The 27,380-nt window shown below is 43.3% G+C and overlaps 1 pseudogene; it reads right to left on the bottom strand.

Moving 5' to 3' along the window:
• Window positions 1-6,649: 6,649 nt before the first annotated feature.
• LOC134355097 (zinc finger MYM-type protein 6-like) lies at window positions 6,650-27,026 on the bottom strand (annotated as a pseudogene).
• Between the last annotated feature and the right edge of the window lie 354 nt (window positions 27,027-27,380).

Genomic DNA, 27,380 nt, shown 5'->3' with positions numbered 1-27,380 from the left:
TTTTCCCATTTGTTCTCTGAACCCGCTCTTTGTTAGTTGACCTTTTCCTATTGAGTGATGGGGTCCTTGAGAAGCTAGTGGGAGTGGCGGGGGGGGGGCGGCTAGAATTTGGGAGAGGGGCAGAGGAGGAGAAATTACCTTCTCAATAGGACATCAGCAAATGCCGATCTCTGGCAAGACCTGGACAATATTCAGCCTTGGCTGATAGTTGATAGGTGATATGTGCACCATACAAGTAATGGACAATGACTCTCCAGTGAGGGAAAATTTGACCGTCTGCTGAGTAAAACATTACTGGACTGGCCATGTAAATATTAGGATGACACCAAAACCTAGGAAGGCATGTGGGGTCTCTTGGGTTGACGACATAAAGTTTTTTCCAGCACATACAGGAAAGTGATGGAGTTCTTTTCACTTGGCTGGATGAGTGCATCTCCAACAATACTCTTGAAACCAAACTATTCAAGGCATGCAGCCTATATGTTCACTCCTGCATTGTAGGTACAGCAAGAATCAACTACAAATGGCACTGTAATGAATCAACAAGGCTTCTTCAATGCCACCTAAATCCTTGACCTCTACAACCAAGGAGAGGACAAGAACAGCAGACTCATGGGAATACCACCAAATATCATGCAGCATAGAAACAGTCCCTGTGACCCAAACCTACAAAGTCCATGCCAACCATCAAGTACCCATCTGTACAACCCCACTTACTCTCACTTCTTTTCTGTGCCCTGGTGATTTATATGCTAGAGACATTTTAACTATTGTGAGATTACCTGCCTCCACCACCTCAGGCAGTGTGTTCCAAATTGCAGCTACGCTCTGGGTGAAAATAAATTTTCTCAGGTCCTTTGTCATCATCTTAATGCTCATTTTAAACCTTAGCCCCTTGGTTTTAAATATGTCCATTATCAGGCAAAGTTTTTCACTATCTATGCCCCTCATTATTCTGTACATCGATATCACATCCCTCTTTGACCTCATTCGCTCTAAGGGAAACAAAGCTGATATCTGCTCAAAACTGATATGTTCCATCCCAAGTACTCTGTCCAGTACAATGCCATCCTTCCTATGGAGCTGCAGACGGAACTACACAGATTCTTCCAGCTGTGGCCTAGATGAAGTTTTATAAAGTTGTACCATGACCTCTGATGATGAGCATAGACAGGGAGAAGAATCTAAGTTTAATTAATGAATTAATAAATTAATGAAAGCAAGTATTCTTTCTCCACTTTCTTAACCACCTGTGCTGCCACTTTCGGGATTTATCATCAAAGTCCCTCAATACTACCTAGGGTCCTATCATTCATGGTGTGCATCGTGCCCTTACTGTACTGCCCAACATGCATCACAGTGCTCTTGTTGAATTACCTTCTGCCTGCCATTGCTCTGCCTAATTTAAGCTAACAAGATAGTCTTTGATGTTGAAACAATCTCTCGCACTATCAATACTACCAATTTTTGTGTCTTTTGTAAGCTTATTAGTCACACCTCCAGCATTCACATCCAAATTGTTCACATGTATGGCAAACAGTGAGGGTCTCAGAACTGATCAATGTCATCACTGGAATTCACTACTCAACAGTGCTGAAATACTGCAGTGGTTCAAGATGCCTTCAAGGGGAATAAATACAGTCTTGCCAGCAATGCCTACATTGAATACAGGAAAGTTTTCTAAGTTGGTTGTGAGGGGACAGGCTGGTGGGAGTGGGCAGTCTAGAGGGTAGTGCAGCTACCAGGGGTACAGGTATATACCATCTACCTCTGTTAATAATCTTCAGACCTTTTCACTCACCCTCACTTGAGATTTTCCTTCTGTATTTCAACATCCCATCTCTTTCAGCATCCTCCCCATTCATGACAGAGATAATATCATGATTTATCTAATATTACATTTGTTTATTCCTGGTGCCCATGCTTTATCAAACAATTTCCCTTTTGAAGTGTTTCCCAATTCAATTTTAAGTGTTACAATTGAATCTATCACTGGCACTCTTTCACAAGAATGTGCATTCCAGGGTCATAGTTCACTGAGTAAGGAACCTTAACTGATTTGAGTCCTCTGGTCACTGCATGTTCTGCCAGTGGGAAAAATTGCTCCTTAATTATTTTGCAAGAAACGTTCATGGTTTTGGAATATTGGCTCCAGTCTGACACATGCTCAATTATTTAAAATTGATGCCAAATCATTTAAAATTTGAAGTAAATAATTCAACAGTAAGAATTATTCAACTGTTGAGGAAGTAGGAGTCTGAATGGTACAGCCGGAAGAGCTGTAGCCTCAGAGTTTTAGCATTCCAGGTTAGACCATAAGACCATAAGAGCAGAATTAGACCACTTGGCCATCAAGCCTACTTTGCCAATTGATCACAGCTGATTTGTTTTCCCCCTCAACCCCATTCTCCTCCCTTCTCTCAGTAGCCTTTGATGCCCTTACTAAACAAGTACCTATCAAACTCCATTTTAAATACACTTGGCCTCTGCAGATTAACCACCCTCTGGCTAAAAAAAATTCTCTTTGTCTCCGTTTTAGAGGGACGTCCTTCTATTCAAAGAGTGTGTCCTCTGGTCCTCAAAACCCCCACTATAAGAAACATCCTCTCCACATCCACTCTATCTAGGGCTTTCAATATTCGATAGGTTTCAAAAAGATCCTCCCTCATTCTTCTAAACTCCAATGTGTTCAGGCCCAAGCTATCAAACGCTCCTCATACGTTAACGTTTTCATTCCTGGAAGAGACTCTCCAATGCCAACACATCCTTTCTTAGATATGGGGCCCAAAACTGCTCACTATACTCTGAGTGTGGTCTAACCAATGTAATGCCTCAGCATTGCATCCTTGCTTTTGTATTCTAGCTAACATTGCATTTGCCTTTCTGACCACCAAGTTAACCTACAAGTTGACTTTTAGTGAATCCTCCACGAGGATGCCCAAGTCCCCTTGCACCTTTGATTTCTGAACATCTTCCCCATTTAGAAAATAGTCTGCACCTTTATTCCTTCTACTAAAATAGACAACCATACACCTCCCAACACTATATTCCATCTGTCACTTCTTTGCCCATTCCCTTAATCTGTCTGAATCCTTCCGCAGACTCTGCTTTTTCAACACAACCTGTCTGCATATCTAACTTTCTATTGTCTGCAGACTTGGTCACAAAGCTATCAATTCCATCATCCAAATCATTGACATATAATGTGAAAAGAACTGTCGTAACACCAACCCCTGCAGAACAACATTAGTCACCAGCAGCCAACCATAAAAGGCCCCCTTTATACCCACTCCTCGTCTCCTGTCAGTCAGCCAACCTTCTATCCATGCTAGTATCTTTCCTGTAATACCATGGACTCTTATCTTGTTTAGTAGCCTCATGTGTGACACCTTGTCAAAAGACTTCTGAAAATCCAAGTAACATCATCCACTGATTCTCCTTTGTCTATCTATCCTGCCTGTTATTTTCTCAAAGAATTCCAACAGATTTGTGAGGGAAGATTTTCTCTTCAGGGAAAATGCTGACTTCAGCCTATTTTATTATGTGTCTCCATGTACCCCGAAACCTCATCCTTAATAATAGACTCCAACACCTTCCTAACCATTGAAGTCAGGTTAACTGGCGTATAATTTCCTGTCTTTTGCCTCCCTTCTTAAAGAGCTTGGTGACATTTGCGATTTTTCGGTCCCCTTGAATCATTCCAGAATCTAGTGATTCTTGAAAGATCATTACTAATGGCTCCACAATCTCTTCAGCTCCCTCTTTCAGAACCCTGGGGTGTAATCTATCTGGTCCAGGTCAATATCTAGTCTAACCTCAGATCTTTCAGCTTCCCAAGCATCTTCTCCTTAGTAACTACACCCACTTCTACCCCCTGATACTCTTGAATTTCTGGCATATTGCTAGTGCCTTGCACAGTGAAGACTGATGCAAAATATTTATTAAGTTAGAAATAAGCCAAGCTAAATATTTATTACGTTTTTATTAAGGATTCAGTCCTAATCTTGGGTGCTGTCTGAGTGGAGTTTGTACATTCTTCGTGACTGCATGGGATTCCTCCTGATGCTCTGGACTCCTCCTATATCCCAAAGACATGCAGATTAGTCAGTTGATTGGCTGCTTTAAATTGCCCGTAGTGTATAGGTGAGTGGTAGATTCTGGAGTGAGATGATAAGAAAGTGGAGAAGGTAGGTGACAGGATGACAGGGAGTGGAATTGCTCTGTGAGCCGGTACAGACTTAATGGGCTGAAATAGCCTCTTTCTATGTCATTATGGAAATAGGTGTAACTAAAAAGAGTGAACTGAATTAAAGTAATTAAAACAATAACATAGAATTGAACAATAAATAAATATAGGTGAATTTAATACGAATAGATGCAGTGATGCATTTTGAGAGGTCTCGTAAGGGTAGGACAACGATGGGGCAAAATCAGTTTATTATCAATGACATACGAAGGGAGATTGATAAGTTCATGGCCTAAGGTAGAAGGAGTCAATTTTAGAAAACCTAGCCCATTTATTTTTCAACATAGTGCCCTCCTACATTTACACACTTAGTCCAGCGGTCGTGGAGCATACGGATCTTGGACCTCCAGAAAGTGTCCACAGATCGTGGCCTAAGGTAGAAGGAGATGAGTTATACAGCTGTTGTTACATACACATGCAGGTCAGCTCTTTGAGTGATTATGCAGAAAGTTTGAAGTTAATAACTCATCTCCTTCTACCCTATGCCACAAACTTATCAATCACCCCTGATGAGTTATTAACTGATTAATGCATGACCTCTAGTTCTAGTCTCATTCAACTTCTGTGGAAAAAGCATTTACCTTATTTATACCACTCATAATTTTGTATATCTCCATCAATCTCCCCTCATTTGCCTACACTCCAAGGAATGAAGTTCTAATCTATTCAACCTTTCCCGGAAACTCAGATCCTCAAGTCCTGGCAGTATTCTTGTGCATTTTCTCTGTCCTCTTTCAATCTTATTGACATCTTTCCTGTAGGTAGGTGACCAGGACTGCATACAATACTCAGAATTTGGCCTCATCAATGCCTTATACAATTTCAACATAACATCCCAACTCCTGTAATCAATTATTTGGTTTCTGAAGATAAATGTGCCTGAAGTTCTATTTATGACCCTAACTACCTGTGACACCACTTTCAAGGAATTATGGGTCTGTATTCCCAGTCCTTCTGTTCTACCACACTCCTCAGTGCGCTACTGCTCACTGTGTAATTCATCATGTAAAGGGCAACACCTCACACTTACCTGCATTAAGTTCCATCTGCCATTTTTCAGCACATTTTTCTAGCTGTCCAGATTACACTGCAAGCTTTGAAGGCCTTCCTTGCTGTCCACTACATCCCAATCTTGGCGTCATTCATGAATTTGCTGAGCCAGTTTACCAAATTATCGTCCACATCATGGATATAGATGACAAGCAACAATGGACTCGTTGCCAATTCCTGTGGCACACCACTAGTCACAGGCCTCCAGACAAAGAGGTAAAATTCTGGAAAATAAGTATTACATTTGTTGAACAGGCCAGAATGGTGCCCAACCAAGTTAGATCAAAGTCAATACTCTCAAATGAAGTATCTGAAATATATCCATAGTCCTTTCCTCGGGACAAGAACAGATATATATATATATACCTCCAGTAAACCATCTCACCTCTGCACGTCTGAAAGAGATTTTGGCTCCTAAACCAGTCACAAATGAGAAAGCTGCAGTTTGATGTTCTGGGTTTGATAAAGTGAATGAATGTCACCACCATGCTAGGAGCACTGTAGAGTTCAGGTTCAATATACCAAGAGCTTCTTATCATCAGAAAAAGTGTCTAATTAGCACAAACTGCAAAGCCAGAAAATTTCCTCTTGTAAAACACTCTCGCAGGCAGACACCAGTGCAACATGCCCTGCTGAAATCATCCAAGGATTTTAAAATATTTGCTGTTTTTATAGTTGTCTTTTCTTAACAAATCATAGTTTATTTTCTTCTCTCACACATACCAAACATGGCCAAATCAATGGGACATCTTATAAATAGCTGTGGATTCAATGCACCAGAGCAGTGATTCTCAACCATTTGTAGGAGCTCTTCTCAGGTTTCAGGGACACCCTTTCCAACAGGGATACAACACAAACAGATAGACAGAAAATAATTTATTATTGAACACCAAGAAAATTTGAACTCCGACATACTGTTCAAAACTTTTAAAAAGTCTGTATGAAATTAAACATCTATCAGGCCTAATGTGATCCTTGAGTTTGGTGCTTTTCTGCAAGTTTCATGATATCGGGCTCCAAATTAGACAATGACAGTTGGAGGTCACCTCTGGTTGTAATATCGATTCTGTTCCTGGATTTTGTCAAGGAAACTACCTTTTTAGAATCTGCTCTCAACCAAATATGTTGAGGGAAAGGCAATAAAAAATCTTTGGGCTTTTTCCCACAGTGTTGTAAATTTATTCGGCAGATCACTCTTGATCCAAAACTCTTTGAAACTGACTGAACTGACAATGTGCAGTTATATCACTCTGAAGATCAATCAAACTCTCTTGAACTTCTGCCTCAACTTGGGTAGGTTGTACTTCAAATGGATTCAAAATCCAATCTGGGACACCGAGGTTTAACAGGTCATTATATCTTTCTTGCATATCCTTGTGTATCTGCTTGAGATGTTTCACATAAACCCTTGGAAAGCCACCTCACCTCAGTATGCAGCAGCAGCGTCCGGAAGTCTTCATCATTTTCTTCACACAGCTGCCAGAAAAGACGATCCTGAAGGGCATGGGATTTGATGAAGTTTACAGCCTTTAAGACAACTGAAAGCAAAAGATTGAGACATTCTCCTAAGTTTTTAGCTGCTAGGTGCTCCCCCTGTGAATGATGCAATGAATTGTAAAGACAGAAGGTATAACTCTTTTTAGATGGGCGATGAATCCTCTGTATCGACCAACCATAGAAGCAGCACCATCAGTTGCACAAGCAATTATATTCTCCATTGGAATATTGTTCTCGTTTAAGTAACATTTCATTTCTTCAAAAATAGACAGTCCCTTAGTACCCGTTTTAATCCTCCAGGCAAACAACATCTTTTCCATCAGTTCGTTTCCGTTCCAGAATCTCACATAAGCCATGAGAAGAGCATCGTTATCTTGTAGAGTAGTTTCATCTAATTGTAAAGAGAATTTCATGGATTGTAATGAACTGACCAATCCCTCTTCAATGTCCCGTGCCTTCTCATCGATTCTTCTGGCAACAGTAGAATTACTGAAAGGAATTGCCTGAATTATTTCTTTGGCACTCAGATTCATGACATAAGATATTATTAAGGACACTGAAGGCAGGATAAGTGACTCGCCAATGTTGTGAGCATTTTCAGTTTTAGCAATCAGTTTACTAATTTTGTATGATGCAACAAGACCCTCCTCTAATTTCTGCGACGTTTGAGTAAGCATTTGTTTCAGCATTGGCCTTCTCTCAAAATTATCTCGAAGGTTTTTGAAGAAATCTAAGTGTTCATCCTTCTTCTCTGGATGCGAGGTATCCAAATGTTTTTTTCAATTTGCTTGGCCTCATGCTTTCATTTGACAATGTAGTCATGCGGTTTAAACACATGGGCAAAGATGGGTTTTGCGGAGATGCGATGAAACCATACGATAAGTATTCCACTGAATACTGCTGACACATTTTTTTCGCCAAGGAACTCATGGGTAGAATTATTTCTGAAAATAATAAGCATGCAAAATACAGATACATTACTGACAAAAAATGCTATCACCTGGAGCCAGGGATTTCTTTTTTCAGTGACTTCATATGCAGTAATAAACACTTTTCACAACCTACCTTAACGTATAATATATCCAACCACATATACTTTAAAGTTACTAGACTAAAAAAGGCCTAGCAAGACACGCTGATCTTCGGAGAATGAAGTATGGCGATAATGGATGTGAGAACCCTTGACTGAATACGTTGACCTGGTGCAGTCTTATTCGCGACTGACTCTGAAGTGAGGCTGTGTGGAAGGAGCTGAAGCAATGAATTTACCAGGTGCACTGAATTCAAACTGTGTGTTGGAAACAGATTATAAATAGGAGGGAAGCTATTGACTCCAACGAAGGTTGCTGCTTGGGTATTTCTTCGGTTCAGTTACCAGGGCCCCCTTAAACCCTTGGGGCTCCCCTTCTCACAGTTTTCAGTCGGTGGTCCCCTTCAAGTGTGGCAGGGCCCCCATTGAGAATGGCTGCACTAGAGTACAAAGTTATTGTTTTCTACAGACTGACAGTCATTCCATCAATAGCAGAATCAGGTTTTTTTTCTTTCTCTCTCTCTCCCTTTCTCCCTTCCCCTCCCTCTTCCTCTCCCTCTCTTTCCGTCCTCCTCTTTCTCTATCTTTTTCTCTCTACTTCTCTCTCCTGCTCCCCTTCTCTCTCTCTCTTTCTTTCTCTCTCTCCCACTCTCCCCTTTCCCTCCTTCTTTGTCCCTCTCCCTCTCTTTATTTCTTTCTCTTTCTCTTTCTTTGTCTTTCTCTCTCTCTTTCTCAATGGTTTCATTTAGTATCAGAGGATGTATACAGTGTACAACCTGAAATTCTTACTCTTCGCAAACATCCATGAAACAAATGAAAATCCAAAAGAATGAATGACAGAAAATTGTTAGAACCCCAAAGACCCACTCCCCCACTCCCATACACAAGCAGCAGCAAAGCATTAACCCTCCCCTTCCCCCACTTGTTCCAGGAACCATCAGCACCCATCACCCACCGAGCAAGCAATAGCAAGCCCCTAAAGATAGTCCATGATCTGCAGAACAACAAGAACTACAAAAACCCAGCACTTTGACATGCCACAAGCTCTCACTCTCTCACGAGCAAGGGGCAGAGAGGTATCACCCTTTCCACAGCAAGAGTGAGAGGGACAGATCACCGTTTCCGTGTTACAATCTGAAGCGACGCTTACTTGAACTTACCCAACTCGAGAACCAGCAGATTCTTCCCCCCCACCCCCACTGAGCGGGAGAAAGAGGGTGATCGTCTGAGTACAGAGGCCTTCAATAGCCACACCCATTGTCTTGATGTTCCAATCTCCATGGCGTTTCAGTTGGCAACCCTGGCAAGGAATCGAGTCGTCCACAGGCACCAACCGAAGCTGTACCCCCAAAGGCATATGTCTTCCAGGCTGCTCCTGGAGACATCAAGAATGCTGAACCAGTTGGTGAGCTCCAGAAGCGGGACCCCATCATCGTACTGGACCGCAGATTCAGTGCAGGGTGTGTGAAGCAAGCCTAGTAGGGACAGAAGTCTGAGCATAAAGGATGAGGGCTCTGGTAGCACATGTCATGAGGTAAAGGACAAGTTGCTCCATATTAAGGGTAGGGCAGAGGTACGAGTAGTGGAGCTGGTGCTCCACAATTCTGGAGACCCAGGTTCTCTGTGTGGAGTTTGCATGATCTTGTGGGTTTCCTCCAGATTCCTCCCGCATCCCAAAAATATTCAGGTTCGTAGATTAATTGGCCGCTGTAAAATTTTCCCAAGTGTATTGGTGAGTGGTAGAACCTTTGAATTGATGAGAATGTATTCTAGAGTAGGATTCGCATAAATGGGTGGTTGATGGTCAGGATTGACCTTGTGGCTGAAATGTGCTACATCTCCTTGACTTTCTTAAGGCAATCTTATCGATGACATAGACAACTAGTTGCAAGTTCATCCTGGGATTTAAAAAAAACAGTGAGATGCAAGCTGTCAGATGGCAGGTAAGAAGAGCAGTTCTGTGACCCATGCAACCATCTTCAGCTCTCAGGCAAGAACGTTTGAGCTCCAGTCAATATGCTTCAGGCACAAATGCTACTCTTTGTATCTTGTAATAGTTATTAAAGTACCCTAATGTGGTGCTTCATGGTTTTGAAGAACTGAATACTTCTGGCATGAGGCAATCACCTCTAGATTCCCAGTTTGAATACTACCGACAATTTCCTCTAAACAGATAAGGTAGTTTCAAGGAGGATTGTGATCTCTCGAAAGCTTCAGAGACCCATAGGTCATTGAAGACTCCCCACTGAGAACCCCGTGAATGATTTTATGACATAGGGGTAGCACCCTCATCTTCGATGGGAGATCAGAATGATATGTCTGTCCACTTTGATCTCCCATTTAATTATCAGACTATGTGCAATTGATTATTAGAAGAACTACAAGAAGGGTGGCTTGCAGAACACTTTGCTCTTCCCTGATTGAAGCAATCTTCTTTATTCATATGGACGGATGAATTAAAGAACTGATCGTACAAGCCACAGTTGCTGACCACTTGAACTGTACCACTTCACAAACCACTTTGTACCTTGTCAAGAGAGACCATTCACTCATTCCACCTCATGGTGTTAGGTTGGATGCTGGAAACCTCCACCAGTCTTGTCAAAAGATCACTGAATGCAGGCATCAATGTAATTCAGATCAAAAATTCAATTGTTAATGATGGTTAGTGCTCTGGCACTCATCCACAGAAACCAGGTATTTGTTCCAATTCTTTCCAACGGTGAATGGATCATTTTGAATAGGCATCAGCTTACTTGAAGATAATGATTAAGTTTCCAAATCAATAGAATAGAATAAATCTTATTACATTACAATTTTAAAAAAGTAATGGTATTGAGAGCAGTCCTGATGTGAGATGATAGTTAAGCTTCATTGCAAAACTGCAAGTGCCTGGATAAAATGCCGAATAATTTAACCATCACATTGACAGAAATTTACTTCACTTCAAACCAGAGCAAATTATTACAGACAACATAACAATGAAGCCATTGTTCTTCAAAACAGCAACACTCTCATTTATGGACTCTATGCATGAATAGTTGCTTGAACTGCTGTGTGTTTGTTTCAGTTATATACTGCTGCACATTGCTACTTTAATTGCCATAATAGAGTTCAAGGTTATGTTTACAAAAGTACTGTTTGTCCCCGTCGTCATAAATCAGCTGTGCTCTGACATCTGGGGAACCCCTAATCTTGGACAAAGAATTTGATCCCTTAAAATCCAAATAATATATTATTTTTTATAACCAGATTTAAAACTTGCAAGGATCTTGTAACAATAGATTAAACTAAATTAATGGGGTTCACTTGTTATACTTTTGGAAATAAATACTTATTCCTGGGACAAGGATGATAGTATAAATTGCAGCTGTCTCAGATCTGAAACTATGCTGACCCTCATTGGCAAATTATTGAGTGAAACTGAATGACACAGACCGGACATAAAACAAAGATAGCAACAGTAATCTTCACTAATCCCATTATCCCTTTCCTTAGCCTGATGTCTATTTCAATTTGCACACATCAGTTGATTTTAATTCAAGAATGTATGAACGCCCGTCAGGGAAATTTGCTTTTTATGAAATGCCCCGACAATTCCATAGACCTAACTGGGTCTTAAAATCTGCATGAGGAATCTGATTAAATAAAATGTCCCTTGTTGGAGAAATCTTGGAAAGATATTTTCGATATTATTTCAATGGTCCTAAACATAGACTTACAACCTCATCCAATTACTGCTATCTTTGGACTACCAATGATAGACTTAAATAATTTAACCTCTTCATCACGAAGGATGATTGCATTTCTTACTTTAATAGCTAGAAGGTCTATTTTGTTGAATTGGAAAGAGATCAATCCTCCTACTGTATTTCATTGGTTTTCACAAACTATGGTGTGTTTGAATTTGGAGAAAATTAGAAGTGCAGTTTATGACCCTTCTATTAAGTTTGAAAAAACTTGGAGGCCATTCATTCAGCATTTTCATATGATGTAATTTGATCATTTCCAAACTTGTTTTATCTCCCTGTACTGTTGTTGGAGGGGAATGGAGTCGTCCACACTAAGGTTTTCTTCTTTTCCATTTTTAAGTTGTTAGTTTTGCCCAAGTCTTTTAGGTTAGTTGATTAATTTTGTTTTTCTTTGGGGATGGGGTTTGTTTTTGATTTGTTTTTTTTCCTTTTTCATTTTTTTCCCAGTTTTTTTTATTTTGTATTATTCGTGGTTAGTTCTACATGTTTGGGAGCTTTGTTAATTTCCACTACTTGGTTTTGCAATTAATTTTTTTAAGTGTAACATTACATCTCCTTCTATTTGTATTATGGTTATGTTCTGTTTCTGTATTTTGAAATTAATAAAAAGATTGAGAAAGAAAGAAATAAAATGCACATGGACATTATTTTGGGTCCGATTTATGGAATACTAACTTCGAATACAACAAGTTCATAAATATTTGGCATGATTCATACATAGGCATCATTTTTAAGGTTATAAGTTCGCTTCAGATTAATTATCAGACTAAAAATAAACAGCCAGTGAAAGTATCCTCTATCTGATATTTATGCTAATGTATCCTGTAAATTTCCTCACACTATCTGCTACCGAGTATTTCCAGAATGTTGCTGCAATCTGAGCTGGGATTTCCTAAAGTTTGGTCAGCACATTGAACTTGATGCCGGAACTGGTGAATTTTGACACCTGCCTCTGAAAGAGGAAGGATTAGATATTTCCGCCGACAACTATCTGACCGCATCCATTAGTTCATACGACCAGTATCAATCATCAGGCATATCCAAGCTACGTTACAGGGATGATTGATATAGAATACTTTTTCCAATTTAATTGATATTTAAGGGTGCCGTGCATTTGTCAGAATTGGGAACATTTATTCTTTGGTTCCAAGGCAGATTTACAACAACTGTCACAAATTCCAGATAAACAGCAACTAACATCATCATAGAGTCACAGAAACAGATCCTTCAGCTTATCACATCCACACAAATCTCATTTGTCTGCATTCCTCTCTGCTTTGACTATTCAATTGTGTCTCTAAATGTGACATAAATTTAGTGAACGTACATACCTAACCACCCACTTCTCCAACAGCACATATCAGGTATCAGTCACCGATTGTGTAAAACGCATTTCCCTCAAATCACTTTTAAAACTCTTTCCTCTCACCTTAAACCTATGCTTCTTGATTTTGATAAGCCTGCCATTGAAAAAAGATTCTGACTAATTACCCTATCTATGTCTCTTACAATTTTATACATTTTGGGTAATCCCTGAGCCGATTTTATTCAAGGGAAAACAAACCCAGCCTTTCCAATCTCTCCACATAGCTAAAGTCCTCCCATATAGGCCATGAGCTGGTGGATCTGCTCTGTATTCTCTGCAGTGCAATCACATCCTTCCTAGAGTATGGCGTCCAGAACTGAACATACGAGGGGTGATTGATAAGTTCGTGGCCTAAGGTAGAAGGAGATGTTATACAGCTCTCGTTACATGCACGTGCAGTTCAACTCGTTGAGTGATTATGCAGAAAGTTTGAAGTTACACGAACAACTTATCAATCACCCCTGCTGTGGACCACTTCTGGAGGTCCAAGATGCCAACTCCTACAAAGAAGAGATCCGTATGCTCCACGACCGCTGGACTAAGTGTGTAAATGTAGGAGGGGACTACATTGAAAAATAAATGTGCTAGGATGCAGTAACTGGGACGTGGACCACAGATTACAACAGGATATAGAAAAGACATGTCAAAAGTTCAATGCTATGACAGTCATGGGAGATTTCAACATGCCGGTCAATTGGGAAAATCAGGTTGGAAATGGAGAGAGTGAATTTGTTGAATGTCTACGAGATAGATTTTTAGAGCAGTTTGTCATTGAGCCTACTAGGGAATCAGCGAAACTGGATTCGGTGTTATGTAATGAACTGCAGGTGATTAGGAAGCTTAAGGTAAAAGAACCCTTAGGAGACAGTGATCACAATATGATTAAGTTCAACTTGAAATGTGATAGAGAAAGTAAAGTCTGACATAGCAGTATTTCAGAGAAGTAATGGAAATTACATGGTATGAGAGAGGAGTTGGCCATAGTAAATTGGAAGGAGATTCTGGCAGGGATGACAGCAGAGCAGCAATAGCATGAGTTTCTAGGAAAAAGGAGGAAAGTGCAGGATAGATATATTCCAAAAACAAAGAGATACTCCAATGGCAAAATAATACAACTGTGGCTGACAAGGGAAGTCAAAGCTAATGTAAAAGTAAAAGAAAGGGCAAACAATAAAGCAAAATTTAGTGGAGAGACAGAGGATTGGGAAGCTTTTAAAATCCTACTGACAGCAACTAAAAGAATCTTTAGGGGGGAAAAGATGAAGTACGAAAGCAACCTAGCAAATAATATCAAAGTGGATAATAAAAGCGTTTTCAAGTATGTAACAATATAAGAGAGATGAGCGAGGATATTGGACCACTAGAAAATGAGGCCATAGAAATAACAACGGGGACCAAGGAGTTGGCAGATGAACTAAATGAGTAGTTTGCATCTGTCATCACTGTGGAAGCCATTAGTAGAGTGCCAGATGTTGAAGGGTATGAGGGAAGAGAAGTGAGTGTAGTTACTATTAAAAAGGGAGAAGGTGCTCAAAAAGCTGGAAGACCTAAGGGTGCATATGTTACCCAGGCCTGATGAACTGCACCCTAGGGTTCTGATAGGGGTAATGGCAGAGATTGAGGAGGCATTTGTAATGATATTTCAAAAATCATTGGACTCTGGTGCCAGAGGACTGGAAAATTGCAAATGTCACTCCACTCTTTAGGAAAGAAGGAAGGCAGCAGAAAGGAAATTGTAGACCAGTTAGCCTGACCTCAGTAGCTGGGAAGATGTTGGAATCAATTTTTAAGGATGAAGTTATGGAGTACTTGGTGATACAGGACAAGATAGGACAAGGTCAGCATGGCTTGCTTAAGGGAAAATCTTGCCTGATGAACCTGTTGGAAGTCTTTGAGGAGATTACAAGTAGGATGGATAAAGTGGATGCAGTGGATGTTGTATATTTGGACTTTCAGAAGCCTTTGACAAGGTGTCACACATGAGGCTGTTTAGAGGTTGCCAAGTTAAGAGCCCATGGTATTACAGGAAAGTTACTAACATGGTCAGAATATTGGCTGATTGGTAGGAGGCAGCATGCGGGAATAAAAGGATTATTTTCTGGTTGGCTGCCAGTGACGAGTGGTGTTCTATAGGGATCGGTGTTGGGACTTTTTATGCTGTATATTCATGATTTAGGTGATGGAATAGATGGTTTTGTTGCCAAGTTTGCAGATTATATGAAGATTGGTGGAGGGGCAGGTAGAGTTCAGGAAACATGTAGGCTGCAGAGGGACTTAGACAGATTAGGAGAATGGGTAAGAAAGTGGCAAATGAAATACAATGTTGGAAAATGCTTAGTCATGCACTGGGTAGAAATAAATGTGTGGACTATTTTCTAAATGGGGAGAAAATCCAAAAATCTGAGAAGAAAAGGGACTTGGGAGTCCTTGTGCAGACCACCCTAAAGGTTAACTTGCAGGTAGAGTCAGTGGTGAGGAAGGCAAGTGCAATGTTAGCATTCATTTCAAGAGGTTTAGAAATCAAGAGCATGGATGTGATGCTGAGGCTTTACAAGACATTGGTGGGGCCTCACCTTGAGTATTGTGAACAGTTTTGGGCTGCTCATGTAAGAAAAGATGTGCTGGCATTGGAGAGGGTTCAGAGGAGGTTCACAAGGATGATTCTGGGAATGAAAGTTTATCATATGAGGGACGTTTGATGGCTCTGGGTCTGTACTCATTGGAAATTAGAAGGATGAGGGGAGATCTCATTGAAACCCTTCAAATATTGAAAGGCTGAGACAGAGTGAATGTGGAAAGGATGTTTCCCATGGTGGGGGAGTCTAGGACAAGAGCGCACAGCCTCAGGATAAAGGGGCCTCCACTTACAACAGAAACGAAGATAAGAAGAAATTTCTTTAGCCAGGGGGTGGTGAATTTGTGGAAATTATTACCACAGGCAGCTGTGGAGGCCAGGTTGTTGCGTGTATTTAAGGCAGAGTTTGATCAGTTCTTCATCTGACACAGCATTAAAAGTTATGGGGAGATGCAGGGGAGTGGGGCTGAGGAGGGGAAGAAAGGGTTAGCTGTGATTAAATGGTGGAGCAGACTTGAGAGGCCAGATGGGCTAATTCTGCTCCTATGTCTTATGGTCTTATGGTTAATCTTTTGGGAATCCTGCACAAGGACTTCCGAATCCATTAGCACCTTGGATTTTTGAATTTTCTCCCAGTTTAGAAAAGCCTAAGCATTTATTCTTCTACCAAAGTACATGACCATGCACATCCTGACAATCTATTTCATCTCCCTCTTCTTTGCCCATTCTCGTAATCTGTCTAACTCCTTCTACAGCCTCCCTGCTTCCTCAACACCTCCTGCCCCTCCGCCCATCTTCATATCATCCATAAACTTGGCCACAAAGCCATCGATTCCATCATCCAAATCATTGACATAAAATGTGAAAAGAAGCAGTCCCAACACTGACCCTTGTGGAACACCACTAGTCACTGGCAGCCAGTCAGAAAAATCTCCTTTTATTCGTACACTTTGCTTCCTGCAAATCAGCCAATCCACTATCTATGCTAGTATCTTTCCTTTAATACCGTGGGCTTTTATCTTGATAAGCAGCCTCAAGTGTGGCACCTTGTCAAGGAATTCTGAAAATCCAAGTACACAATATCCACCAATTCTCCTTTTTTCTCTCTTGCTTGTTACTTCCTCAAAGAATTCCAGCAGATATGTCAAGCAAGATTTTCTCTTAAAGAAACCATGCTGACTTTGGCCTTTGTTATCATTTGCCTCCAAACACCCCAAAACCTCATCCGAAACAATCAACTCCAACATCTTTCAACCACTGAGTTCAGGCTAACTGGCCTATAACCTCCTTCCTTCTGCCTCCCTTCCTTCTTGAAGAGTGGAGTGACATTTGCAATTTTCCAGTCTTCCAAAACCTTGCAGATTCTAGTGATTCCAGAGAGATCATTCTCCACTGTCTCTTCAGCGAGAGCCGTTGGGGAGAGTTTAAACTAATTTTGTTGGGGGATGGGAAACTGGGTGATAGGGCTGAGGTGACAGTCTTTTCAGCTACCTCTTATAGAACCCTGGGTTGTACATCTGGTCCAGGTGACTTATCTACCTTCAGACCTTTCAGCTTCCCAAGTACCTTCCCCTTAGTCATAGCTTCATTATCTCTCTTTTGACTGGAAGAGCCCTGGCCAGGGCTACTGTGCGTGGGAATGAAGGTCAGAAATTTGCTCGAATTTGGAGGAATTCCTGGCTGCCATGAGGTAGGTGTTCCATCAGCCTGCCACAGACAACTGAGGCTCGGACCATCTGATGAAGATTCAACAGGGCAGACAGTCAGCGGCCAACTTCACTATCGAGTTTTGGACCTTGCCCCAAGGGAGTGGCTGGAATAGGGTGGCGCTGGTCACTCTATGGCCTCTGAGATGAACTGAAGGATGCACCCACCTCAGGAAGCCAGCAGAGGACTTAAAGATTCTGATCAACCAATCTATTCATCTCGATAATCATTTGGCAGAGCGTAAGTGGGATTACATCAAGAGGTCGAAGGGAGCTAATCCAAGCCTGGCCTCAATGCATTGTAGTTCCAATCCCTGATCTCGACCCATGACCGGCCCATCTCCTTTTCAGGATCCCATCGAGCCCATGCAAATCAGCTGCATGAGAATCATTCCCGAGGAGAGGTTCTGGCGATGGAGTCGAGGTTGCTGCTATTACCGCGGGGAAGCAGGTAACCAGTGGGCTGAATGTCCAAACCCGCAGCCACTTGAAGAACTGTTAAGACTGGCCAGTGTCAGTACCAGCCTACCCCCAACCTCATGGAGTTTGATGTCATGCTAAGGGCGGAGATCTCCTGGCCTATGAACCAACAAGAGGACTCTGGGTCAGCTGGAAATTTCCTGGACCTGAGGACCAGCTGTCGGCTTAGCATACCCCTGCAGGAGGTGAACCAGCCCATGCCCACAACTATCTTGGATGGCCACCCGCTTGGTTCCGGGCAGACCCGGCAGCAGACACCAGTCTTGTGGACGAGGGTAGAGGATCATACGGAGGACATTAGTTTCTCACATATCTGATGTGGATAGAGAATTGGTTGGCAGACTGGAAGCAAAGAGTGGGAATAAACGGGACCTTTTCAGAATGGCAGGCAGTGACGAGTGGGGTACCGCAAGGCTCAGTGCTGGGACCCCAGTTGTTTACAAAATATATTAATGACTTAGACGAGGGAATTAAATGCAGCATCTCCAAGTTTGCGGATGACACGAAGCTGGGCGGCAGTGTTAGCTGTGAGGAGGATGCTAAGAGGATGCAGAGTGATTTGGATAGGTTGGGTGAGTGGGTAAATTCATGGCAGATGCAATTTAATGTGGATAAATGTGAGGTTATCCACCTTGGCGGCAAGAACAAGAAAACAGGTTATTATCTGAATGGTGGCCGATTAGGAAAAGGGGAGGTGCAACGAGACCTGGGTGTCATTATACACCAGTCATTGAAAGTGGGCATGCAGGTACAGCAGGCGGTGAAAAAGGCAAATGGTATGCTGGCATTTATAGCGAGAGGATTCGAGTACAGGAGCAGGGAGGTACTACTGCAGTTGTACAAGGCCTTGGTGAGACCACACCTGGAGTATTGTGTGCAGTTTTGGTCCCCTAATCTGAGGAAAGACATTCTTGCCAAAGAGGGAGTACAAAGAAGGTTCACCAGATTGATTCCTGGGATGGCAGGACTTTCATATGATGAAAGATTGGAAGGGTTATACTCTCTGGAATTTAGAAGATTGAGGGGGGATCTTATTGAAACGTATAAAATTCTAAAGGGATTGGACAGGCTAGATGTAGGAAGATTGTTCCCGATGTTGGGGAAGTCCAGAACAAGGGGTCACAGTTTGACGATAAAGGGGAAGCCTTTTAGGACCGAGATGAGGAAAAACTTCTTCACACAGAGAGTGGTGAATCTGTGGAATTCTCTGCCACAGCAAACAGTTGAGGCCAGTTCATTGGCTATATTTAAGAGGGAGTTAGATATGGCCCTTGTGGCTAAAAGGATCAGGGGGTATGGAGAGAAGGCAGGTTCAGGGTTCTGAGTTGGATGATCAGCCATGATCATACTGAATGGCAGTGCAGGCTCAAAGGGCCGAATGGCCTACTCCTGCACCTATTTTCTATGTTTCTATCTCTGATCATTGGGGACCCTTGGCTGTCCCAGCGTCACCCATTGATGAACTGGAAGGAAGGAAGGATCATTGCATGGTCCAGTTACTGCAAGAAGTATGCTTTCAGCTTTGTGTTCCGACCCCCAGATTCTCCTGAGACCAGCAGCTGATGGCGGGTGGTGGGATGTGTGGACGGGAAAGACTTCTGTTCGGGGTAACTTGAAGCCTCCAGGAAACCCAGTCGTGTTTTTGAGGGCAGAGAAGCCAGATCCAGCCAACAGGCCTGTGCGAGTCCTGACCCTGTCCAGTCAGGGGTGCGCTAGAATAATCTCTAGTACGGGAGCAAGCCAAGGAGGTGCCCAAGCAGTCTGAAACTCTAGCAGCTAAGCCAAAGGGCTCCAGTTGCCAGGTTCCATCTAAGGGGGAAGGCTCCAAAATGGAGACCCTTGGAGCCTAGTCCCGAAACTTCTCGCACCTCACTGCCAATACCTGAGGATACAGGCAACATACATCAAAGTTGCTGGTGAACGCAGCAGGCCAGGCAGCATCTATAGGAAGAGGCGCAGTCGACGTTTCAGGCCGAGACCCTTCGTCAGGACTAACTGAAGGAAGAGTGAGTAAGGGATTTGAAAGCTGGAGGGGGAGGGGGAGATGCAAAATATAGGAGAAGACAGGAGGGGGAGGGATGGAGCCGAGAGCTGGACAGGTGATAGGCAGAAGGGGATACGAGAGGATCATGGGACAGGAGGTCCGGGAAGAAAGACGGGGGGGGGGGAGTGACCCAGAGGATGGGCAAGAGGTATATTCAGAGGGACAGAGGGAGAAAAAGGAGAGTGAGAGAAAGAATGTGTGCATAAAAAAGAGTAACAGATGGGGTACGAGGGGGAGGTGGGGCCTAGCGGAAGTTAGAGAAGTCAATGTTCATGCCATCAGGTTGGAGGCTACCCATACGGAATATAAGGTGTTGTTCCTCCAACCTGAGTGTGGCTTCATCTTTACAGTAGAGGAGGCCGTGGATAGACATGTCAGAATGGGAATGGGATGTGGAATTAAAATGTGTGGCCACTGGGAGATCCTGCTTTCTCTGGCGGACAGAGCGTAGATGTTCAGCAAAGCGGTCTCCCAGTCTGCGTCGGGTCTCACCAATATATAAAAGGCCACATCGGGAGCACCGGACGCAGTATACCACCCCAGTCGACTCACAGGTGAAGTGATGCCTCACCTGGAAGGACTGTTTGGGGCCCTGAATGGTGGTAAGGGAGGAAGTGTAAGGGCATGTGTAGCACTTGTTCCGCTTACACGGATAAGTGCCAGGCGGGAGATCTGTGGGGGGGGTTGGGGGGGACAAATGGACAAGGGAGTTGTGTAGGGAGCGATCCCTGCGGAATGCAGAGAGAGGGGGGAGGGAAAGATATGCTTAGTGGTGGGATCCCGTTGGAGGTGGCGGAAGTTACGGAGAATAATATGTTGGACCCGGAGGCTGGTGGGGTGGTAGGTGAGGACCAGGGGAACCCTATTCCTAGTGGGGTGGTGGGAGGATGGAGTGAGAGCAGATGTACGTGAAATGGGGGAGATGCGTTTAAGAGCAGAGTTGATAGTGGAGGAAGGGAAGCCCCTTTCTTTAAAAAATGAAGACATCTCCCTCGTCCTAGAATGAAAAGCCTCATCCTGAGAGCAGATGCGGTGGAGACGGAGGAATTGCGAGAAGGGGATGGCGTTTTTGCAAGAGACAGGGTGAGAAGAGGAATAGTCCAGATAGCTGTGAGAGTCAGTAGGCTTATAGTAGACATCAGTGGATAAACTGTCTCCAGAGACAGAGACAGAAAGATCTAGAAAGGGGAGGGAGGTGTCGGAAATGGACCAGGTAAACTTGAGGGCAGGGTGAAAGTTGGAGGCAAAGTTAATAAAGTCAACGAGTTCTGCATGCGTGCAGGAAGCAGCGCCAATGCAGTCGTCGATGTAGCGAAGGAAAAGTGGGGGACAGATACCAGAATAGGCACGGAACATAGATTGTTCCACAAACCCAACAAAAAGGCAGGCATAGCTAGGACCCATACGGGTGCCCATAGCTACACCTTTAGTTTGGAGGAAATGGGAGGAGCAAAAGGAGAAATTATTAAGAGTAAGGACTAATTCTGCTAGACGGAGCAGAGTGGTGGTAGAGGGGAACTGATTAGGTCTGGAATCCAAAAAGAAGCGTAGAGCTTTGAGACCTTCCTGATGGGGGATGGAAGTATATAGGGACTGGACATCCTGAGGATACAGATGAGGATTTGAACTGGGATTTGGCCTTTGTTTCCACTGAAGACTCTTGTGAACCTATGGAGGAGACTTGGGAGACTGTCAAATCACCCCCACTACCTAAGAAGCCTCAGGAGTTGTCCTTGGAGGAAGATTTGGGAGTAATTGCAGTACCCAAGCCAATCCTTCTGTCAGCAAGGATTTGGAAGAGGTCTTCAGCAAGGGAAAGGCCTCGACTCTTCCACCACACTGACCCTACAACTGTGCAATAGATCTACTGCTTGGTCATTGACCTCCGTGGGGTCGATTATCCGTGGTCTCAGGCCCAGAAAGAAGTGCAATAGAGGAGTACGAGGGGTGATTGATAGGTTAGTGGCCTAAGGTAGAAGGAGTCAATTTTAGAAAATCTAGCACATTTATTTTTCCTACATTTACACACTTAGTCCAGCGGTCGTAGAGCATACGGATCCCTTCTTTGTAGAACTCAACGTCTTGGACCTTCAGAAAGTTGCCTGCATCAGAGGTGATTGATAAGTTCGTGGCCTAAGGTAGAAGGAGATGAGTTATTAACTTCAAACTTTCTGCATAATCACTCAAAGAGATGAACTGCATGTGCATGTAACGAGAGCTGTATAACTCATCTCCTTCTACCTTAGGCCACGAACTTATCAATCACCCCTCTTATATAAAGGAGTCTCTTGCCATGGTAACACACATCAAAGTTGCTGGTGAACGCAGCAGGCCAGGCAGCATCTCTAGGAAGAGGTACAGTTGACGTTTCAGGCCGAGACCCTTGGTTCTGTTCCAAGGAGGTCCTTCAGTTAGTCCTGACAAAAGGATGGGAGCCTGTGGCCATGCTTTGTTTATGGAGGGCCAAATTGCATAAAAGTCAAGAAGCATTATTCTCTTCCACTCATGAACACTTCCAAGGAGCAAAAGTATTCTCGAAGCTAGACTTGCAGAATGCATACGATCTAGTTCGCATAAAGGAGGGTGACAAGTGTTAGATGGCATTCAACACACTGACTGGACAATATGACTACCTGGTCATGCTTTTCAGCCTTGTGAATGTGTAGCAGTTTTCCAGACCTTTATAAACAACATGCTCTGGGATGCTCTCCATAAGTACACCTTTGCCTACTGGGACGACATCCTAATTTTCTCAAAGTCCATGGAGGAGCACATCACTCATGTCAGAATCAGAATCAAGTTTATTATCACTGGCATGTGTCATGAAATTTGTTAGCTTAGCAGCAGCAGTTCAACTCAATACATAATATAGAAGAACAAGAAATAAATAAATTACAGTATTTGCATATTGAATAGTTTAAAAATCGTGCAAAAACAGAAATAATATATATTAAAAAAGTGAGATAGTGTTCACGGGTTCAACGTCCATTTAGGAATCGGAAGAAGCTGTTCTTGAATCGCTGGGTGTGTGCCTTCAGGCTTCTGTACCTCCTACCTGATGGCAATGTTGAGAAAAGGGCATGCCCTGGGTGCTGGAGGGTCCTTAATAATGGATGCTGCCTGTCTGAGCCACCGCTCCTTGAAGATGTCCTGGGTACTTTATAGGCTAATACCCAAGATGGAGCCGACTAAATTTATGACCCTCTGCAGCTTCTTTCAGTCCGGTGCAGTAGCCCCCTTCCACCCCCACCCCATACCAGACAGTGATGCAGCCTGCAGATTGCTCTCCACGCTATACCTATGGAAGTTCTTCAGCATTTTTGTTGTCGTACCAAATCTCTTCAAACTCCTAATGAAGTATAGTCAGGAGCAGGTTAGGTCCTCAGAGATCTTGACAACCAGGAACTTAAAACTTCTCACTCTCTCCACTTCTGATCCCTCTATGAGGATTGGTATGTCTTCCTTTTTCTTGCCCTTCCTGAAGTCCACAATCTGCTCTTTTGTCTTACTGACGTTGAGTACCAGGTTGTTGCTGCAACACCACTCCACTAGTTGGTATACCTTGCTTTGTGCGCCCTCTTGTCTCCATCTGAGATTCTACCAACAATGGTTGTATCATCAGCAGGTGGAACTACTGAGATGGTATTTGAGCAATGCCTAGCCACACTGTCATGGATATAGAGAGAGTTGAGTAGCGGGTTAATCACACACCCTTGAGGTGCACCAGTGTAGATCGTCAGCAAGGAGGAGATATTATCAACAATCTGCACAGATTGTGGCCTTCGGGTTAGGAAGTCGAGGATCCAATTGCAGAGGGAGGTACAGAGGCCCAGGTTCTGTAACTTCTCAATCAGGATTGTGGGAATGATGGTATTGAAGGCTGAGCTATCGTCGATGAACAGCATCCTGACATAGGTGTTTGTATTGACCAGTTGGTCTAAAGCCATGTGAAGAGCCATTGAGATTATGTCTGCTGTCTGAGATGTTCTAAAGAGGCTTCTTGATCATGGACTTTATGTCCAGCTTGAGAAGTCCAAATTTCATGTAACCACCATTTCATTTTTGGGCTTCATCATCTCTAATGGCAATCTCAAGATGGACCCTAGTAAGACTCAGACAGTTGGAGATTGGCCACAACCCTCCAGTGTGAAACAAGTCCAGTGATTCCCAGGATTTGCCAACTTTTATCGAAAGTTCATCAGAAACTTTGGCTCAGTGGTGGCTCCATTGACAGCACTAAGCAAGAGACCTGCGAGCCTTTTTGTTTGGATTACCGAGGTGGAGGCTACTTTTGCAGAGCTCAAACAGCAGCTCATGACAGCTCCCATTTTTGTCGCACTTAACCCGGACCTTCCCTTCATTGTGGAAGTGGGCGCCTCAGATGTTGGATTGGGTGCAGTGTTGTCTCAACGACACCTTCGGGCTATAAACTGCACCCACGTGCATTCTTTTCCAGGCAGCTATCCCTGGCAGTGGTGAACTATGACATTGGGAATAGAGAGCTGTCCATGGTCAAGTTGGCTCTGGAGGAATGGCATCACTGGCTTGAGGGGGCCAAAGAACCCTTTTATCATATTGACAGACCACAAGAATCTGGCTTTTTTTCAGGAGGCCAAGAGACTGAATTCCTGTCAGTTTGATGAACCCAAATGAGAAAAGCAGTCTACCACCATATTGCCTCGGCCAAGGTGATAGCGCTAATTCATTGAGGAATCGACATACTTGTTCACAAGGTCTGGATGCAAGGGGAGGTTCCTCAGAACAGCCTTCTGGGTTGGCTGTTCATTCCTGGTCCTGTTCAGTGTCAGGTTTTTCAATGGGGACATGCATCAAGAATGACATCTCACCCAAGGATTGCCAGGTCCCTCAAGTTCATTAAGAGAAGATACTAGTGGCTGGAATGGTGAAGGAGGTCTGTCAATATGTGCAGGCATATGAGGTGTGCACCCGGAACAAGGAGCCCCGCACCGAACTTCTTCACTCTCTGCCTATTCCAGACAGACCATGGGCACCCATCTCCATGGATTTGTCAAGGGTCTTTTTCCTTCCAAGGGGAAGACCATTATCATGGTAATTGTAGATCATTTATCAAAGGACTGCAAATTCATTGCCTTAGGCAGACTACCATCTGCAGCGGAGATGGCCGAAATTGTCCTGCACCAGGTCTTCAGGATCCACAGTTATCTGATGGACATTGTGTCAGACCGCAGTCCGCAATTTGCGTCATATTTTTGGAGGACATTCTGTAAGGCAGGGTCCCCAACTTTTTTTGCAGTGTGGACTGGTTTAATATTGACAATATTCTTGTGGACCGGCCGACGGGGTAGGGTGTTAAAGTTCAACAGTGCGTGACGGGGAATGAGGAAAGGTGCAGCTGACAAATATCGGTTCATATTGCCAAATCATATTGTTTCCTTGCACATTGCAGCCCGGTACCGGTCCACGGCCTGGTGGTTGGGGACCACTGCTGTAAGGTTATTGGGGCAACAGCGAGTCTTTCCTTGGAGTTTCACCCACAGTTCAATGGCCTGATGGAGCGGGTGAACCAAGATTTGGAACAAACCCTAAGGTGTATGGCCTCTGAAAGACAGGATGACTGTTTGTGTGGGCAGAGGTTACCCACAGCACTTTACAGCATTCAGTGCACAGGTTGTCCCATTTTGAATGCCTATTTGGGTATTCTCCACCACTCTTCCCTAAGCAGGAGGCCGAGGTTGGAGTTCCTGCAACTGAAGATCTAGCCTGACGCTGCAAGGAGAAATGGTCTCGGGCAAGGGAGATTTTGTTAGCTTCGACCTGGAAGGTTGAAATAAAGGCTAACCACAAGAGAAAACATGGACCAGTTTTGCGGCCTGGGCAACAGGATTTGCCTGTCTGAACGAAGTTCAGGAAATTGGCGCCCAAGTTCATTGGATCCTTCAAGATTCCCAGGAAAGTAAGTAGGTGTAGCCCAGTGGCTTACACCTTACAGCTCCCCAAGACTCTCAAGATCAATTCCACTTTCCATATTTCCAAATTAAAACCTGTGAACACCAGCCCTTTAGCCCCACCATCATCAGTCCCACTACTGCCCAGGTTTGTCGATGGGAATAGGTTTTCACCATGAGAAGAGTTTTGGATTCCCGAATTGTTCAGGGTGCTTGGAGGTTCCTCATGGACTGGAAGGTTTTGGATCTGAAGAAAGGTGCTAAGTTTCTGAAAGGGACATCTTGGATCTGACTCTCAACTGTGACTACGATCATTGTCTCTCTGAGGAGCCAAGGGTTGGCCATAGGGGAGGGGGTCCTGTTATAACGTGCACCCAATCACGCCAGCTTGCGGGGCTTAGACACAATAAATCTCTTGAATAGAGATTTAGCAGCCTTTTTAAAGATTCAGGATCATCCTGCTAATTGGTATTCATGTTTTGGGCGCAAAGAACTGAGTATTTACAGAACACCTGAATAGAGCATCAGTTCTCAATCGTAAGTTGTACTAATGATATTGTCTAGTGTTTGTTTTGTGCTCAGTTCTTGATCCATATCTCAATGTTAGCCTTGGATACTCCAGCATTTGGGTCCAAACCATCCTCTTCAAGGACTCTCGTCATACTTACAGCTTTTTTGAAGCAAGCATAACCAAGAAACAAAGATGTGTTACCTGGTAAAGCTGACTCATCCAACTACAGAGCAAATTCTGTTGTGGTAAGTACAATACGTTATATAATGTGTCTTCCACACTCTCAGACATTTTATCTATTTGTCTTTCAACAGAGTTATCACTGAGTGGAATCAATTTGATTATTTAGTTCTGTACTCAGAACCTCCCTGACTGCTGACACAATCAGTTCTTCTCCAATTATATGCGGATTTTCAGATTAAGCAATGAGCAATGAATTGTTGTATGAAGCACGCAAACCATCACTGTCATGTTGTGAAGTGCTGGCAAAGATATTTTGAAGCATTTTCCGTTTCTGAAAGTTTTCACAAAGTGACTGAAAATAAGGCAAGTTCTTATTTGCTTTATCAGAGTGTGTTATCTTTAAATGTTCAAGGAACCTGGACAGTTTCATTGTCTCATTTGAAAAAACTTGTTCACACAACAGACACATTGTTGGCTGCTTGGTGCTGGTATAAATCCATATTGTAGATACTCCGCTCTATACTGTCTACACTTCTTTTTCTCTCGGTCTGCCTCCACCTTTTACTTTATGGATTAATGCACGCAGTCAATAGCCTTTTGCTAAGTCCAACCTCAAGTTTGTGAAGTCCAAACTTCTTTTTCTCTTGGTCTTCTGCCATTTATGGATTAATGTCCACAGTCAATAGCCTTTCGCTAAGTCTGACCTCAAATGCTGTGATCGATAAAGGGGCAAGTTATGATGTCATAATAGCTCAGGCAAAACCTGACTCTCTGCCTGAAGGTGCATAAAGTGGGGCAGCAATATCTCAGTTGGGCCGTGGGTTAGAGAAATGTGGTCAAGACCATTCAAAAGGGAAGATACTGAAGGCCATACCATACCCTAATTCACAAAAACTGCGTCACAGCGTGATTAGAGTATGGGGATCTTACTGGCTAACAGTAGTGAATGGCAATAATGCACAAGTCAGGCCTGGAAATAACATGATTTCTTCACTCCAGATTGCTCAGGATAA

Source organism: Mobula hypostoma, chromosome 12 (genome assembly GCF_963921235.1).
Source record: "Mobula hypostoma chromosome 12, sMobHyp1.1, whole genome shotgun sequence".
NCBI classification, from domain to species: domain Eukaryota; kingdom Metazoa; phylum Chordata; class Chondrichthyes; order Myliobatiformes; family Myliobatidae; genus Mobula; species Mobula hypostoma.
Note: the sequence above shows the minus strand (reverse complement) of the source record. Positions and strands in the feature narration are given on the sequence as shown.